At 41.8% G+C, this 15,753-nt stretch overlaps 1 long non-coding RNA gene across 2 annotated transcripts in view; it reads left to right on the plus strand.

The window, feature by feature from the left end:
* The window catches only part of LOC144791598 (uncharacterized), a 130,686-nt gene extending 118,368 nt beyond the window's left edge, over nucleotides 1-12,318 (plus strand). The window contains exons 2-3 of one of the 2 annotated variants that reach the window (XR_013602435.1): nucleotides 11,668-11,791; nucleotides 12,214-12,318. This is a non-coding gene — a long non-coding RNA (uncharacterized LOC144791598). Of the gene's footprint in view, nucleotides 1-11,667; nucleotides 11,792-11,880; nucleotides 11,993-12,213 lie in introns of those variants that run through there. The other variant, XR_013602434.1, reaches the window with a different exon arrangement.
* The last annotated feature ends 3,435 nt before the right edge of the window (nucleotides 12,319-15,753 follow it).

Consider the following 15,753-nt stretch of genomic DNA (forward strand, 5'->3'; position numbering starts at 1 on the left):
ATGCCAAGTGTGGCATGGTTGTGCTGGACAGACTGCAGTATGCAGACCACAGACATATCCATGTCGACAGACCCAGCTGGTGTATGGAGTGCAGTAGATAGTGGACGCAACCATGTCCCCGCAGACTTGGAGCTTGGAGATGTAGCTATGTCGATAACCACTCAATTTGTAAGGGGAGTGGACTGGGCCGCCGTATGCAAAGCCAACGTGGGTTTGTTTGTTAGCTTATATGGGGGCGCACAGATAAAAAGTCCAAGAAAGATATATAATTTGGTATGTGAAGAAGTCCTTTATTTAATATTATTCATTCTTTTAAAAGTAGTCAAAGTGCAATTAGCAAAACAGTCAGCCAAGGCGTTTCACTCCCTACCAGGGAGTTTCTTCAGGGCTGAAACCAAATAGATAAAAAAATTCTCATGAGTCTTACATTTTTAAACAGATCTTGCTCATAATCACTGTTTGTAAAAGAGAAACATTTACCATTATATTTAAAACCATATTTACAAAGGACACACTGCAAGAGACAATACATCAATCAATACAAAAAGAAACACGTGCAACGTCAATGCAAAATTCATTACCTTAAACGTTTTCCTCTCTATTTTTCAGTCTATTTAATTAGGAAACCAGTTAAAAAGGATCTCAGGTTATAGAGCTAAAGTTTGTCCTGGACTCATGTCACCCATACTGTACCCACATGGATGCAGTCTATACCTAACTTTAGTCATTCAGAGCTTATTTCTTTTCGCAGATATGTAAAATCATATAGAACCATATTTGTCCTCCAATTTCTCCCTGTGAGGCAACAGAAGGGGGGGAAGGAAAAGGAGAGACACATGGATGGAGAAACCAGGGAAAATATGTACCAGAAAAAGTCACACATATCAGTCAAACTGGTAACCATAAGGGATCGTCAGAGGAATCACACCCTAATACTAACTAACACTTGTCTGTGAGATTAAGTGAACGGACCTTAGCCCATATGATCATACATTTTCCATCATTGTTCTTTAATAAGAATCAGCATTATTATGAGGTTATGAAAAAGCGAAGAGTAGTAAAAGAAAGGAAAAGAGGAAAAGAAAAAGAAAAAGAGAGAGAGAAAGAGAGAAGAAAAAGAAAGAAAAAGAGAGCGATGGAGGGGAGGGAAGCCAAGAAACAGTCTAACTGAAAAACAGGCACCGAAGTAGCCCATTTGTCCACAATATCGTTGTGTGCACTAACAGTATCTTTCTTATTACACCCAATTAAGACCTCCTCATTCCTCTTTTATAGATGTATCAAAGACAACTAAGCTTACCGAGATGAAAATACATCCGGTAACGCATACGTGGATCCTCCAAAGTTGCAAGAGAAACAGAGAAAGACAGAACCGTCTGCAGTTTTCCGTAACAGGTAAGGATTCCTAAGGGTAAGAAAACAGTAATTTCACCTGCCACAGTCCTATTAACTATGTAAGTCTAGAGTCCAAGCTAGAACATTCTCCAATACGTTCATTGTGCGAAAAGCAGTTTAGCATCTCTAGCGGGTTTGCCGTATTCGCTGAGGAATCCCAATTTCGTATTCTATGCGGAGTAAGTACTCCATATGCTCGTCTCCCTGCCGCTATACTGACCTTAGTCGGAGCCGCTGTATCCCAAGCGGTTTAGTGGTCCTACGCCTAGTCTCTCTAATTATTCAGTTGTGCTGTTTTCAATTTATCGATAGACCTTGAATTATTCGTGAACCTTGGCTACACCTATATGGATAGAAGGAAACATCTATAACAACTCCCTCAAATTTCACAAAGAAGGGTCAACCAGCATACTTAGAGTTTCTAGTACATACCTCTAGGTCTGAGTTACAAGGATCCCTTAATTATAAGTGTCGAGCTCCGGCGTCGTGGATTAGGGTGAGGAAGCTGTGTCAGTTCCTTCTCCCACAATTATATATTGGTTCAAAAATTGTGAACCTAATAGAGAAAAAAACAACACACAATATATCTAGACTTAGAGCCATATATAAGGGCGAGTCATAATAGGCAGAGTATCTATAATCCGCTAAGCATACAGTTAGAAAGCCCCCACCTATCTTATTTTTAGCAGTTCACTGTGGTCACACGGACCACAAATCCCAGCATTCCGTTCAGTAGCGATTAGTAATACAACCAGGGCTTCTCCCTAGCTCAAATTTGTGCTCCCTAACTAAAAATTGTGCTCAAATAGTGGTTCATATACATAGTTGCTGTCCGAGTATCCCTACAGGGTTTCTGTGCTGATAGCATCCCTTTGGTTTACAGGCTAGTAGCTAATGGCTAGCCCATAGGTCACGTAATTGCCAGTTTCTCCAGTCTCATATCCGAGAGAGGTATAAGCGGAGACTTGACCCACACAATATCCCTTACCTTGAAAATATCCTCGTCAGCGCCACAATTCCGGCATGGATGGTCCCAGGGCAGGACCCCCATGTCCGCCGACTCCTTATATACATAATAAGCTTTCAGTTAAATCATTGAACCCTCCCCCACGAGGACTGATGCCTCGTTTTGGAAGGTCAGTGCAGCCCTAACATGGGCGCCATATTGGAATGGTAAGTATAATAATCAAGTGGCATTGATTTACTCGTAAGTAGACAAAGTGGACCAGCTACTAATAAGACTAGCCGTCAAATACCATTTCCATTCTTTCCCACTTACAGCATGTGTTGTAGGTCTTGTGTTTATTTAAAATTTCCAAAAGTTCGATCGGGCCTACAATTACGGGTTGGAGGAAGCGTTTTGTATGGATAGTATTATGGTCCCTTTAATGAAAAGGGGAATTCAATAGTGCTTTGCATCTGAAAGGGTTTAGTATTGTCGGCAATGCTATCGTGACGGCATGCCTGGTTATTGCCCCGTATTGAAACTGACGGAGGCTTTTGATAACAGCAACAAACTAGAAATATCGTCAAATGTACTGTGGTAACCCACTGAAACATCGTGTCCTTTTCGAGACTGGCGGCCTCTAACATGAGCAAATAGATGCCTACAAGTCACCGGCACTGAAGGCAAACATGAAAGTTATCCCGGGATAATGTGAACCTACGCAAATCCACAGGTGAGTCTTCAGATAGCACTAAAGAGATCAGATATAGATAACACCTTAACACAGGTAACAGATGTGCTGCGGTGGCACATAGGAACGCTGTCACCTTTAGGGCTTATAGCGCTAGGATGTAAACAGTAAATAGCCCACAAAATACTGGTGGGCATCCAATTTGCGCCCACGTTACTACTTCTGGCTTCCTGTGTTCTAATCAGGCTTTTATTTAAACGAAACCCATCATATTCAGATGGCAAACAACAAGGGTAACAAGCTATAGTTAGTCAACTCCACCAAGTGTACCAAAGCTCCCTGTCTCTTGCCCCGATCCTCTTTCATTAGCATAACAAACCTGTTCAACTATTGATTCCCAATTAGAAACCAGACTTTATAGAGATAGTGACAGGATAAAGGTCAAGAGAGAGAGACATAGTGTAGAGCTTCAGGTACACGTTTCTTCTCAGATTGAAACAATACATGGGCGTCTGTCCTCTTATTATTTCCTCAACCGAGGCCACAAATTGGAAACGGCAGCACATGGAAAATTGTAACCAAAATACATCATTTTAGGATATCGAATATGCAATTCTTCACCAGATTTTACAACTTACTACAGTGTTGTTAGCCTTGACAAGTTTTTGCTTATACCAGGAAGTGATGCATTTCATCATCAATATTCATGCCCTGCATAATACACTGTAGTTTACAGATCCATTTTGCCTCCCGCTGCCTGAACAACAGTTCATGGTCCGCCCCTCTGGTTGATTGATGGACGTGTTCCAGAGCGTGGAACCAAAACTCGGATTTGCCCCCATGTTTCTCCATAAAGTGTTCAGTATGTGTGTACTTTAGATCTCTATTTAGAATGGCCCTCCTGTGTTCCTGGATTCTCACCCTTAGATTGAGTTTGGAGCTGCCAACATATATTCATCCACAGCTGCATCCTAGTACATATACTACAAAAGTAGTTGCACAGTTTATAAAGGAGAGGATGTCATAGTCCTGAGACCCATTGTAAGCACATTTTTTGATTTTATCCCTGCCATACTCACAGATGTTACAGTTTTTACACACAAAGAAGCCTTTCGGCTTTGATGGCAACCAATTGGGGGTTCTATTTGTTTCAGTTTTTAAGTAGCTAGGGCATAGATCATTTCTCAGAGTCCTCCCCCTTCGGAAAGTCACAGAGGGGTTGGTCATTATATGTGAATGTAGTCCTGGAACCTCCTTCAGGAGATGCCAGTTGCTTTTGAGCATCTTAAAAATGGCATCACTGTGCCTGGTATACTTTGTTATGAATCTCACATTGATATTGTGGTTGGTTCTCCTTTCCCTGCGTGGTTTTACCACCAAAGTGGATTCCCTGTGAATTTTACGTGCCCTGCTCTCAGCCTTATGAAGAGTGCCCCTATTATAGGCTCTGGCTTCAAACCTGTCTTTGAGTTCCTTCATGTTGGTATTGAACATCTCATCTTCGCTGCAATTGTGCTTTAGGCGCACCATCTCTCCAAAGGGTATATTGTTAATCGTAGAACTGGCATGGGCACTGCTTGCATGTAGGACAGCATTGCATGCCGTGTCCTTGCGAAAGAGGGTACTTTGGATTTTGCCATTTTTTATATAAAACTTGAGGTCCAAAAAGTTGATGCTCTCCCTGCTATAGTCGACCGTGAGTCTTACATTCATACAGTTTTTGTTTAAGTACTCAAAGTACTCCAATAGCTCTTTTTCTGACCCTCACCAAAGACAAATAATGTCCTCAATGTACCTCCCCCAGAACATGATGTAGTTGGTCCAGGGGGAGGCACTTTTGTTCCATGCGTTCCCTCTCTCGAATTGGCCCATAAATAGACAGGCATACGAAGGGGAAAATTTTGTCCCCATCACCGTACCTCTCTTTTGATGGTACCAGGTATCATCAAATAGGAAGTAATTTCTTGTTAGTACCAATTCCATCATGTCAAGAACCATTTGTTTTTTTTGCAACAAGTCAGCTCCTTCTCTATCAAGGTAGAATTCGCTAGCCTTCAATCCGATGTCGTGTTGTATACAAGTATAAAGGCTAGTTACGTCCAAAGTGACAAACCACGAGTCATTCGACCACTCACCATCGTGTAGTTTATTCAAAATGTCCTTGCTATCTTGGATAAACGAGGGAAGGTTTTGGACATGCTTGTTGAGTTTCAAGTCTATAAACTCAGACAGTTTTTCTGTCGCTGACCCGATTCCAGAGATTATGGGATGGCCAGGGGGAAATGGACCCCCCTTGTGTACTTTCGGGAGGATATAAATACATGGGGATTAGGATTCGATACCAATAGATATCGGTACTCCTGATCACCGAGTAGTCCCATCTCTTTCCAATCCAATACTTTGGAATTTATTTCAACCACAAGAGCTCCCATCGGGTTATGGACTACTCGTTCGTAACATTCCCTATCCCCAAGTTGTCTATCTATCTCTCCTTTATAGTCTTTGGTATTCATGATAACGACGTTTCCGCCCTTATCTGCCTCTTTAATCACTATGTCGGTATCATTTCTTAGACATTTTAGGGCATTCCTTTCCTCTCTTGAGAGATTGAATTTTATGTCTCGCTGGCCCCTACTCTCCCTTTCAAGTCTGTAGAGACTGGTACTAACCCGTTCAGAAAATGCTGAACGGGTTAGAATGTTATGATGGTACGTGCTCGGGAGGAACTTAGAATTAGGACGTAGTCCACTGTCCACTGAAAAGTTTTCAGAATTATTGAGCTCAGATCGTATGAGTCTAAGTCGACCTCCCTTTCCTCACTCAGGGTAGTCAAACAGTGTAAGTTTTTTATTTCAGCTATTGACATAGTCAAGGTACCCCTGGGTCCCCAGTAAGTGAGCTACAAGTGGGTTTGTTGCTGAAAAAAACTTTTAATTTCAGTTGCCTAGTAAATCTAAATAGGTCTACATGCAAAGCAGAAAAATCACCATCCTGGGTAGGACAAAACCCCAAACCCTTGCATAATAGTGTGGTCTCATCTTTATCCAAAACCCTGTCCGATAGGTTAATCACCCTCAATTCAGTGGTGGTCACATTCTCTCTTGTTCCAGTCCCACCATTTCGATCTACTGTTTCTGTTGTTCCTTTGCCTTGTTCTTCGACCTCTCTGATCTCCTCACCTATTCCTCACCTTGCTCCCCTGGTCCCCCTTTGGGCCCTCCTACCCCCTCTCCTTGTCTTCTTTGTTGTTGCCCCTTTTTGGCCTGGTTGCCGCTTATTCTTAACTTTCCCATCTCTTTTTGAAAGGTCGAGGGGCCTGCATCTAAAGGGAGCCCACCAAGGTTTGCTGCGGAAGACATACTCTCCATTGAGGAAAGGGAAGTGCTACTCGCTGATTTTAACTCCTCACTTTCCTCCCTCATCCTTTTCTTGTTAGACTCATCTGCTAATGTTATGTTGTCAAATTTTTTCGCAAAGGTGTAAATGCGACCATCATTATAATCTTTGTCATCGCGCCTAATTTCCCTTAGTTTTTTGTCCCTTAGGTAGCATTGATGACCATCAATTATCTTTTTCAAAATTTCATAATTCTTCTAAGCTAGCTCCGTATTCCCACAGGCCTCAATTTCCTTCTCTACACCCTGTATTTCTACCATTAGTTTTGCCCCCTTCTCCTCCGCATGTTTGATTAATATCTGCATCATAACACACGAAGCCCCTTCTAAGTTGGTCTCCCAATCCTTTAACAAGTCTTCACTTAAGTCCTCAAACGTTGGGAAGACGAGAATGCATAAACCTCGGGGTACTTTTTTATGGTTGATATATTGCTGCAGGGTTACGCCATCCCACCAACGTGAGAGCTACTGTTTTCTGAGATGTTCCAATTTTAGGAATAGTGCTTTCAGCCCTCCAGTCTTTTGGGCGTTCTGTGTGTTAGAGGTTGCGTTCATGTCCTTTCCGAAAAGATCCTGCGCCATCTACTCGCGCTTATCATCAAATTTAGGCATTTTCGTTGTCACAGGATGGGTAGAAGTGCTTGCTGGTCCAGACAATAGGCGATGTGCACAAAAAATGTAGCAGCTGACCCTACGATGCCGAACCTTGAACCCAGTTCCAAATATTTGTAAGTTTATGTGCAGCCACCCTCGACGTCAGCTGCTAATTGGCGTCGCTGTGTTTTCCAGGTCATGGGTAGTTTGTTAGCTTGTATGCGGGCGCACAGATAAAAAGTCCAAGAAAGATACAGAATTTGGTATGTGAAGAAGTCCTTTATTTAATATTATTAATTCTTTTAAAAGTAGTCAAAGTGCAATTAGCAAAACAGTCAGCCAACGCGTTTCACTCCCTACCAGGGAGTTTCTTCAGGGCTGAAACCAAATAGATAAAAAAATCCTCATGAGTCTTACATTTTTAAACAGATCTTGCTCATAATCACTGTTTGTAAAAGAGAAACATTTAACATTATATTTAAAAACATATTTACAAAGGACACACTACAAGAGACAATACATCAATCAATACAAAAAGAAACACGTGCAACCTCAATGCAAAATTCATTACCTTAAACGTTTTCCTCTCTATTTTTCAGTCTATTTCATTAGGAAACCAGTTAAAAAGGATCTCAGGGTACAGAGCTAAAGTTTGTCCTGGACTCATGTCACCCGTACTGTACCCACATGGATGCAGTCTATACCTAACTTTAGTCATTCAGAGCTTATTTCTTTTCGCAGATATGTAAAATCATATAGAACCATATTTGTCCTCCAATTTCTCCCTGTGAGGCAACAGAAGGGGGGGGGGGAGGCGCAACACATGGATGGAGAAACCAGGGGAAATATGTACCAGAAAAAGTCACACATATCAGTCAAACTGGTAACCATAAGGGATCGTCAGAGGAATCACACCCTAATACTAACTAACACTTGTCTGTGAGATTAAGTGAACGGACCTTAGCCCATATGATCATACATTTTCCATCATTGTTCTTTAATTAGAATCAGCATTATTATGAGGTTATGAAAAAGCAAAGAGTAGTAAAAGAAAGGAAAAGAGGAAAAGAAAAAGAAAGAAAAGAAGAAAGAAAAAGAAAAAGAGAGAGAGAAAGAGAGAAGAAAAAGAAAGAAAAAGAGAGAGATGGAGGGGAGGGAAGCCAAGAAACAGTCTAACTGAAAAACAGGCACCGAAGTAGCCCATTTGTCCACAATATCGTTGTGTGCAATAACACTATCTTTCTTATTACACCCAATCAAGACCTCCTCATTCCTCTTTTATAGATGTATCAAAGACAACCAAGCTTACCGAGATGAAAATACATCCGGTAATGCATACGTGGATCCTCCAAAGTTGCAAGAGAAACAGAGAAAGACAGAACCGTCTGCAGTTTTCCATAGCAGGTAAGCATTCCTAAGGGTAAGAAAACAGTAATGTCACCTGCCGCAGTCCTATTAACTATGTGAGTCTAGAGTCCAAGCTAGATCATTCTCCAATACGTTCATTGTGCGAAAAGCAGTTTAGCATCTCTAGCGGGTTTGCCGTGTTCGCTGAGGAATCCCAATTTCATATTCTATGCGGAGTAAGTACTCCATATGCTCGTCTCCCTGTCGCTATACTGACCTTAGTCGGAGCCGCTGTAGCCCAAGCGGTTTAGTGGTCCTACTCCTAGTCTCTCTGTTTATTCAGTTGTGCTGTTTTCAATTTATCGATAGACCTTGAATTATTCGTGAACCTTGGCTACACCTATATGGATAGAAGGAAACATCTATAACAACTCCCTCAAATTTCATAAAGAAGGGTCAACCAGCAGTCTTAGAGTTTCTAGTACATACCTCTAGGTCTGAGTTACAAGGATCCCTTAATTATAAGTGTCGCGCTCCGGCGTCGTGGATTAGGGTGAGGAAGCCGTGTCAGTTCCTTCTCCCACAATTATATATTGGTTCAACAATTGTGAACCTAATAGAGAAAACAACAACACACAATATATCTAGACTTAGAGCCATATATAAGGGCGAGTCATAATAGGCAGAGTATATATAATCCCCTAGGCATACAGTTAGAAAGCCCCCACCTATCTTATTTTTAGAAGTTCACTGTGGTCACACAGACAGGTTTGAAGCCAGAGGCTATAATAGGGGCACTCTTCATAAGGCTGAGAGCAGGGCACGTAAAATTCACAAGGAATCCACTTTGGTGGTGAAACCACGCAGGGAAAGGAGAACCAACCACAATACCAATGTGAGATTCATAACAAAGTATACCAGGCACAGTGATGCCATTTTTAAGATCCTCAAAAGCAACTGGCATCTCCTGAAGGAGGTTCCAGGACTACGTTCACATATAATGACCAACCCCTCTGTGACTTTCCGAAGGGGGAGGACTCTGAGAAATGATCTATGCCCTAGCTACTTAAAAACTGAAACAAATAGAAACCCCAATTGGTTGCCATCAAAGCCGAAAGGCTTCTTTGTGTGTAAAAACTGTAACATCTGTGAGTATGGCAGGGATAAAATCAAAACATTTGCTTACAATGGGTATCAGGACTATGACATCCTCTCCTTTATAAACTGTGCAACTACTTTTGTAGTATATGTACTAGGATGCAGCTGCGGATTAATATATGTTGGCAGCTCCAAACGCAATCTAAGGGTGAGAATCCAGGAACACAGGAGGGCCATTCTAAATAGAGATCTAAAGTACGCACATACTGAACACTTTATGGAGAAACATGGGGGCAAATCCGAGTTTTGGTTCCACGCTCTGAACCACAAGTACATCAATCAGCCAGAGGGGGGGACCGTGAACTGTTGTTAAGGCAGCGGGAGGCCAAATGGATCTGTAAACTGCAGTGTATTACGCAGGGCATGAATATTGATGATGAAATGCATCACTTCCTGGTATAAGCAAAAACTTCTCAAGGCTAACAACACTGTAGTAAGTTGTAAAATCTGGTGAAGAATTGCATATTCGATATCCTAAAATGATGAATTTTGGTTACTATTTTCCATGTGCTGCCATTTCCAATTTGTGGCCTCGGTTGAGGAAATAATAAGAGGACAGACGCCCATGTATTGTTTCAATCTGAGAAGAAACGTGTACCTGAAACTCTACACTATGTCTCTCTCTCTTGACCTTTATCCTGTATAAAGTCTGGTTTCTAATTGGGAATTAATAGTTGAACAGGTTTGTTATGCTAATGAGAGAGGATCGGGGCAAGAGACAGGGAGCTTTGGTACACTTGGTGGAGTTGACTAACTATAGCTTGTTACCATCGTTGTTTGCCATCTGAATATGATGGATTTCGTTTAAATAAAAGCCTGATCAGAACACAGGAAGCCAGAAGTAGTAACGTGGGCGCGAATTGGATGCCCACCAGTATTTTGTGGGCTATTTACTGTTTACATCCTAGCGCTATAAGCCCTAAAAGGTGACTGCGTTCCTATGTGCCACCGCAGCACATGTTAGCTGTGTTAAGGTGTTATCTATATCTGAGCTCTTTAGTGCTATCTGAAGAGCCACCTGTGAATTTGCGTAGGATCACATTATCCCGGGATAACTTTCATGTATGCTTTTGGTGCCGGTGACTTGTAGGCATCTATTTGCTCATGTTAGAGGCCGCCAGTCTCGAAAAGGACACGATGTTCCAGTGGGTTACCACAGTACATTTGACGATATTTCTAGTTCGTTGCTGTTATCAAAAGCCTCCGTCAGTTTCAATACGGGGCAATAACCAGGCATGCCGTCACAATAGCATTGCCGACAATACCAAACCCTTTCAGATGCAAAGCACTATTGAATTCCTCTTTCCATTAAAGGGACCATAATACTATCCGTACATAACGCTTCCTCCAACCCGTAATTGTAAGCCCGATCGAACTTTCGGAAATTTTAAATAAACACGAGACCTACAACACACGCTGTAAGTGGGAAAGAATTGAAATGGTATTTGATGGCTAGTCTTATTAGTAGCTAGTCCACTTTGTCTACTTACGAGTAAATCAATGCCACTTGATTATTATACTTACCATTCCAATATGTCGCCCATGTTAGGGCTGCACTGACCTTCCAAAACGAGGCAACAGTCCTCGTGGGGGAGGGTTCAATAAATTAATTGAACGCTTATTATGTATATAAGGAGTCGGCGGACATGGGGGTCCTGCCCTGAGACCATCCATGCCGGAATTGTGGCGCTGACGAGGATATTTTCAAGGTAAGGGATATTGTGTGGTTCAAGTCTCCGTTTATGCCTCTCTCGGATATGAGACTTGAGAAACTGGTAATTACGTGACCTATGGGCTAGCCATTAGCTACTAGCCTGTAAACTGAAGGGATGTTATCAGCACAGAAACCCTGTAGGGATACTCGGACAGCAACTATGTATATGAACCACTATTTGAGCACAATGTTTAGTTAGGGAGCACAAATTTGAGCTAGGGAGAAGCCCTGGTTGTATTACTAATCGCTACTGAATGGAATGCTGGGATTTGTGGTCCGTGTGACCACAGTGAAATGCTAAAAATAAGATAGTTGGGGCCTTTCCAACTGTATGCCTAGGGGATTATAGATACTCTGCCTATTATGACTCGCCCTTATATATGGCTCTAAGTCTAGATATATTGTGTGTTGTTTTTTTCTCTATTAGGTTCACAATTTTTGAACCAATATATAATTGTGGGAGAAGGAACTGACACGGCTTCCCCACCCTAATCCACGACGGCGGAGCGCAACACTTATAATTAAGGGATCCTTGTAACTCGGACCTAGAGGTATGTACTAGAAACTCTAAGTATGCTGGTTGACCCTTCTTTATGAAATTTGAGAGAGTTGTTATAGATGTTTCCTTCTAACCATATAGGTGTAGCCAAGGTTCACGAATAATTCAAGGTCTATCGATAAATTGAAAACAGCACAACTAAATAAACAGAGAGACTAGGAGTAGGACCACTAAACCGCTTGGGCTACAGCGGCTCCGACTAAGGTCAGTATAGCGACAGGGAGACGAGCATATGGAGTACTTACTCTGCATGGAATACGCAATTGGGATTCCTCAGCGAACACGGCAAACCCGCTAGAGATGCTAAACTGCTTTTCGCACAATGAACGTATTGGGGAATCTTCTAGCTTGGACTCTAGACTCACTTAGTTAATAGGACTGCGGCAGGTGACATTACTGTTTTCTTACCCTTAGGAATCCTTACCTGCTACGGAAAACTGCAGACGGTTCTGTCTTTCTCTGTTTCTCTTGCAACTATGGAGGATCCACGTATGCGTTACCGGATGTATTTTCATCTCGGTAAGCTTAGTTGTCTTTGATACATCTATAAAATAGGAATGAGGAGGTCTTGATTGGATGTAATAAGAAAGATAGTGTTAGTGCACACAACAATATTGTGGACAAATGAGCTACTTCTGTGCCTGTTTTTCAGTTAGACTGTTTCTTGGCTTCCCTCCCCTCCATCTCTCTCTTTTTCTTTCTTTTTCTTCTCTCTTTCTCACTCTCTTTTTCTTTCTTTTTTTCTTTCATTTTCTTTTCCTCTTTTCCTTTCTTTTACTACTCTTCGCTTTTTCATAACCTCATAATAATGCTAATTCTAATTAAAGAACAATGATGGAAAATGTATGATCATATGGGCTAAGGTCCGTTCACTTAATCTCACAGACAAGTGTTAGTTAGTATTAGGGTGTGATTCCTCTGACGATCCCTTATGGTTACCAGTTTGACTGATATGTGTGACTTTTTCTGGTACATATTTCCCCTGGTTTCTCGATCCATGTGTTGCTCCTTTTCCTCCCCCCCCCCCCCCTTCTGTTGCCTCACAGGGAGAAATTGGAGGACAAATATGGTTCTATATGATTTTACATATCTGCGAAAAGAAATAAGCTCTGAATGACTAAAGTTAGGTATAGACTGCATCCATGTGGGTACAGTATGGATGACATGAGTCCAGGACAAACTTTAGCTCTATAACCTGAGATCCTTTTTAACTGGTTTCCTAATGAAATAGACTGAAAAATAGAGAGGAAAACGTTTAAGGTAATTAATTTTGCATTGAGGTTGCACGTGTTTCTTTTTGTATTGATTGTTGTATTGTCTCTTGTAGTGTGTCCTTTGTAAATATGTTTTTAAATATAATGTTAAATGTTTCTCTTTTACAAACAGTGATTATGAGCAGGATCTGTTTAAAAATGTAAGACTCATGAGGATTTTTTTATCTATTTGGTTTCAGCCCTGAAGAAACTCCCTGGTAGGGAGTAAAATGCGTTGGCTGACTGTTTTGCTAATTGCACTTTGACTACTTTTAAAAGAATGAATAATATTAAATAAAGGACTTCTTCACATTCCAAATTCTATATCTTTCTTGGACTTTTTATCTGTGCGCCCTCATATAAGCTAACAAACTACCCATGATCTGGAAAACACAGCGACGCCAATTAGCAGCTGACGTCAAGGGTGGCTGCACATAAACTTACAAATATTTGGAACTGGGTTCAAGGTGCGGCATCGTAGGGTCCGCTGCTACATTTTTTGTGCACACCGCTTATTGTCTGGACCAGCAAGCACTTCTACCCATCCTGTGACAACGAAAATGCCTAAATTTGATGATAAGCGTGAGGAGATGGCGCAGGATCTTTTCGTAAAGGACATGAACGCAACCTCTAACACGCAGAACACCCCAAAAGACTGGAGGGCTGAAAGCACTATTCCTAAAATTGGAACGTCTCAGAAAACAGTAGCTCTCACGTTGGTGGGATGGCGTAACCCTGCAGCAATATATCAACCATAAAAAAGTACCCCGAGGTTTACGCATTCTCATCTGCCCAACGTTTGAGGACTTAAATGAAGACTTGTTGAAGGATTGGGAGACCAACTTAGAAGGGGCTTTGTGTGTTATGATGCAGATATTAATCAAACATGCGGAGGAGAAGGGGGCAAAACTAATGGTAGAAATAGAGGGTGTAGAGAAGGAAATTGAGGCCTGTGGGAATACCGAGCTAGCTGAGAAGAATTATGAAATTTTGAAAAAGATAATTGACGGTCATCAATGCTACCTAAGGGACAAAAAACTAAGGAAAATTAGGCGCGATGACAAAGATTATAATGATGGTCGCATTTACACCTTTGCGAAAAAATTTGACAACATAACATTAGCAGATGAGTCTAACAAGAAAAGGATGAGGGAGGAAAGTGAGGAGTTAAAATCAGCGAGTAGCACTTCCCTTTCCTCAATGGAGCGTATGTCTTCCGCAACAAACCTTGGTGGGCTCCCTTTAGATGCAGGTCCCTCGACCTTTCAAAAAGAGATGGGAAAGTTAAGAATAAGCGGCAACCAGGCCAAAAAGGGGCAACAACAAAGAAGACAAGGAGAGGGGGTAGGAGGGCCCAAAGGGGGAGCAGGGGAGCAAGGCGAGGAACAGGTGAGGAGATCAGAGAGGGCGAAGAACAAGGCAAAGGAACAACAGAAAGAGTAGATCGAAATGCTGGGACTGGAACAAGAGTGAATGTGACCGCCACTGAATTGAGGGTGATTAACCTATCGGACAGGGTTTTGGATAAAGATTAGACCACACTATTATGCAAGGGTTTGGGGTTTTGTCCTACCCAGGATGGTGATTTTTCTGATTTGCATGTAGACCTATTTAGATTTACTAGGCAACTGAAATTAAAGGATTTTTTCAGCAACAAACCCACTTGTAGCTCATTTACTGGGGACCCAGGGGGTACTGTGACTATGTCAATAGCTGAAATAAAAAACTTACACTGTTTGACTACCCTGAGCGAGGAAAGGGAGGTCGACTTAGACCTCATACGATCTGAGCACAATATTTCTGAAAACTTTTCAGTGGACAGTGGACTACGTCCTAATTCTAAGTTCCTCCCGAGCACGTACCATTATAACATTGACGCATTTTCTGAACGGGTTAGTACCAGTCTCTACAGACTTGAAAGGGAGAGTAGGGGCCAGCGAGACATAAAATTCAATCTCTCAAGAGAGGAAAGGAATGCCCTAAAACGTCTAAGAAATGATACCGACATAGTGATTAAAGAGGCAGAAAAGGGCGGAAACGTCGTTATCATGAATACCAAAGACTATAAAGGAGAGATAGAAAGACAACTTGTGGATAGGGAATGTTACAAACGAGTAGCCCATAACCCGATGGGAGCTCTTGTGGTTGAAATAAATTACAAACTATTGGATTGGAAAGAGATGGGACTACTCAGTGATCAGGAGTACTGATACCTATTGGTATCGAATCCTAAATCCCCATGTGTTTATATCCTCCCCAAAGTACACAAGGGGGGTCCATTCCCCCCTGGCCGTCCCATAATCTCTGGAATCGGGTCAGCGACGGAAAAACTGTCTAAGTTTATTGACTTGAAACTCAACAAGCATGTCCAAAACCTTCCCTCGTTTATCCAAGATAGCAAGGACATTTTGAATAAACTACACGATTTTGAGTGGTCCAATGACTTGTGGTTTGTCACTTTGGACGTAACTAGCCTTTATACTTGTATACAACACGACATCGGATTGAAGGCTAGCGAATTCTACCTTGATAGAGAAGGAGCTGACTTGTTGCAAAAAAAACAAATGGTTCTTGACATGATGGAATTGGTACTAACAAGAAATTACTTCCTATTTGATGATACCTGGTACCATCAAAAGAGAGGTACGGCGATGGGGACAAAATTTGCCCCTTCGTATGCCTGTCTATTTATGGGCCAATT

Source organism: Lissotriton helveticus, chromosome 11 (assembly GCF_964261635.1).
Source record: "Lissotriton helveticus chromosome 11, aLisHel1.1, whole genome shotgun sequence".
Taxonomy (NCBI): Eukaryota; Metazoa; Chordata; class Amphibia; order Caudata; family Salamandridae; genus Lissotriton; species Lissotriton helveticus.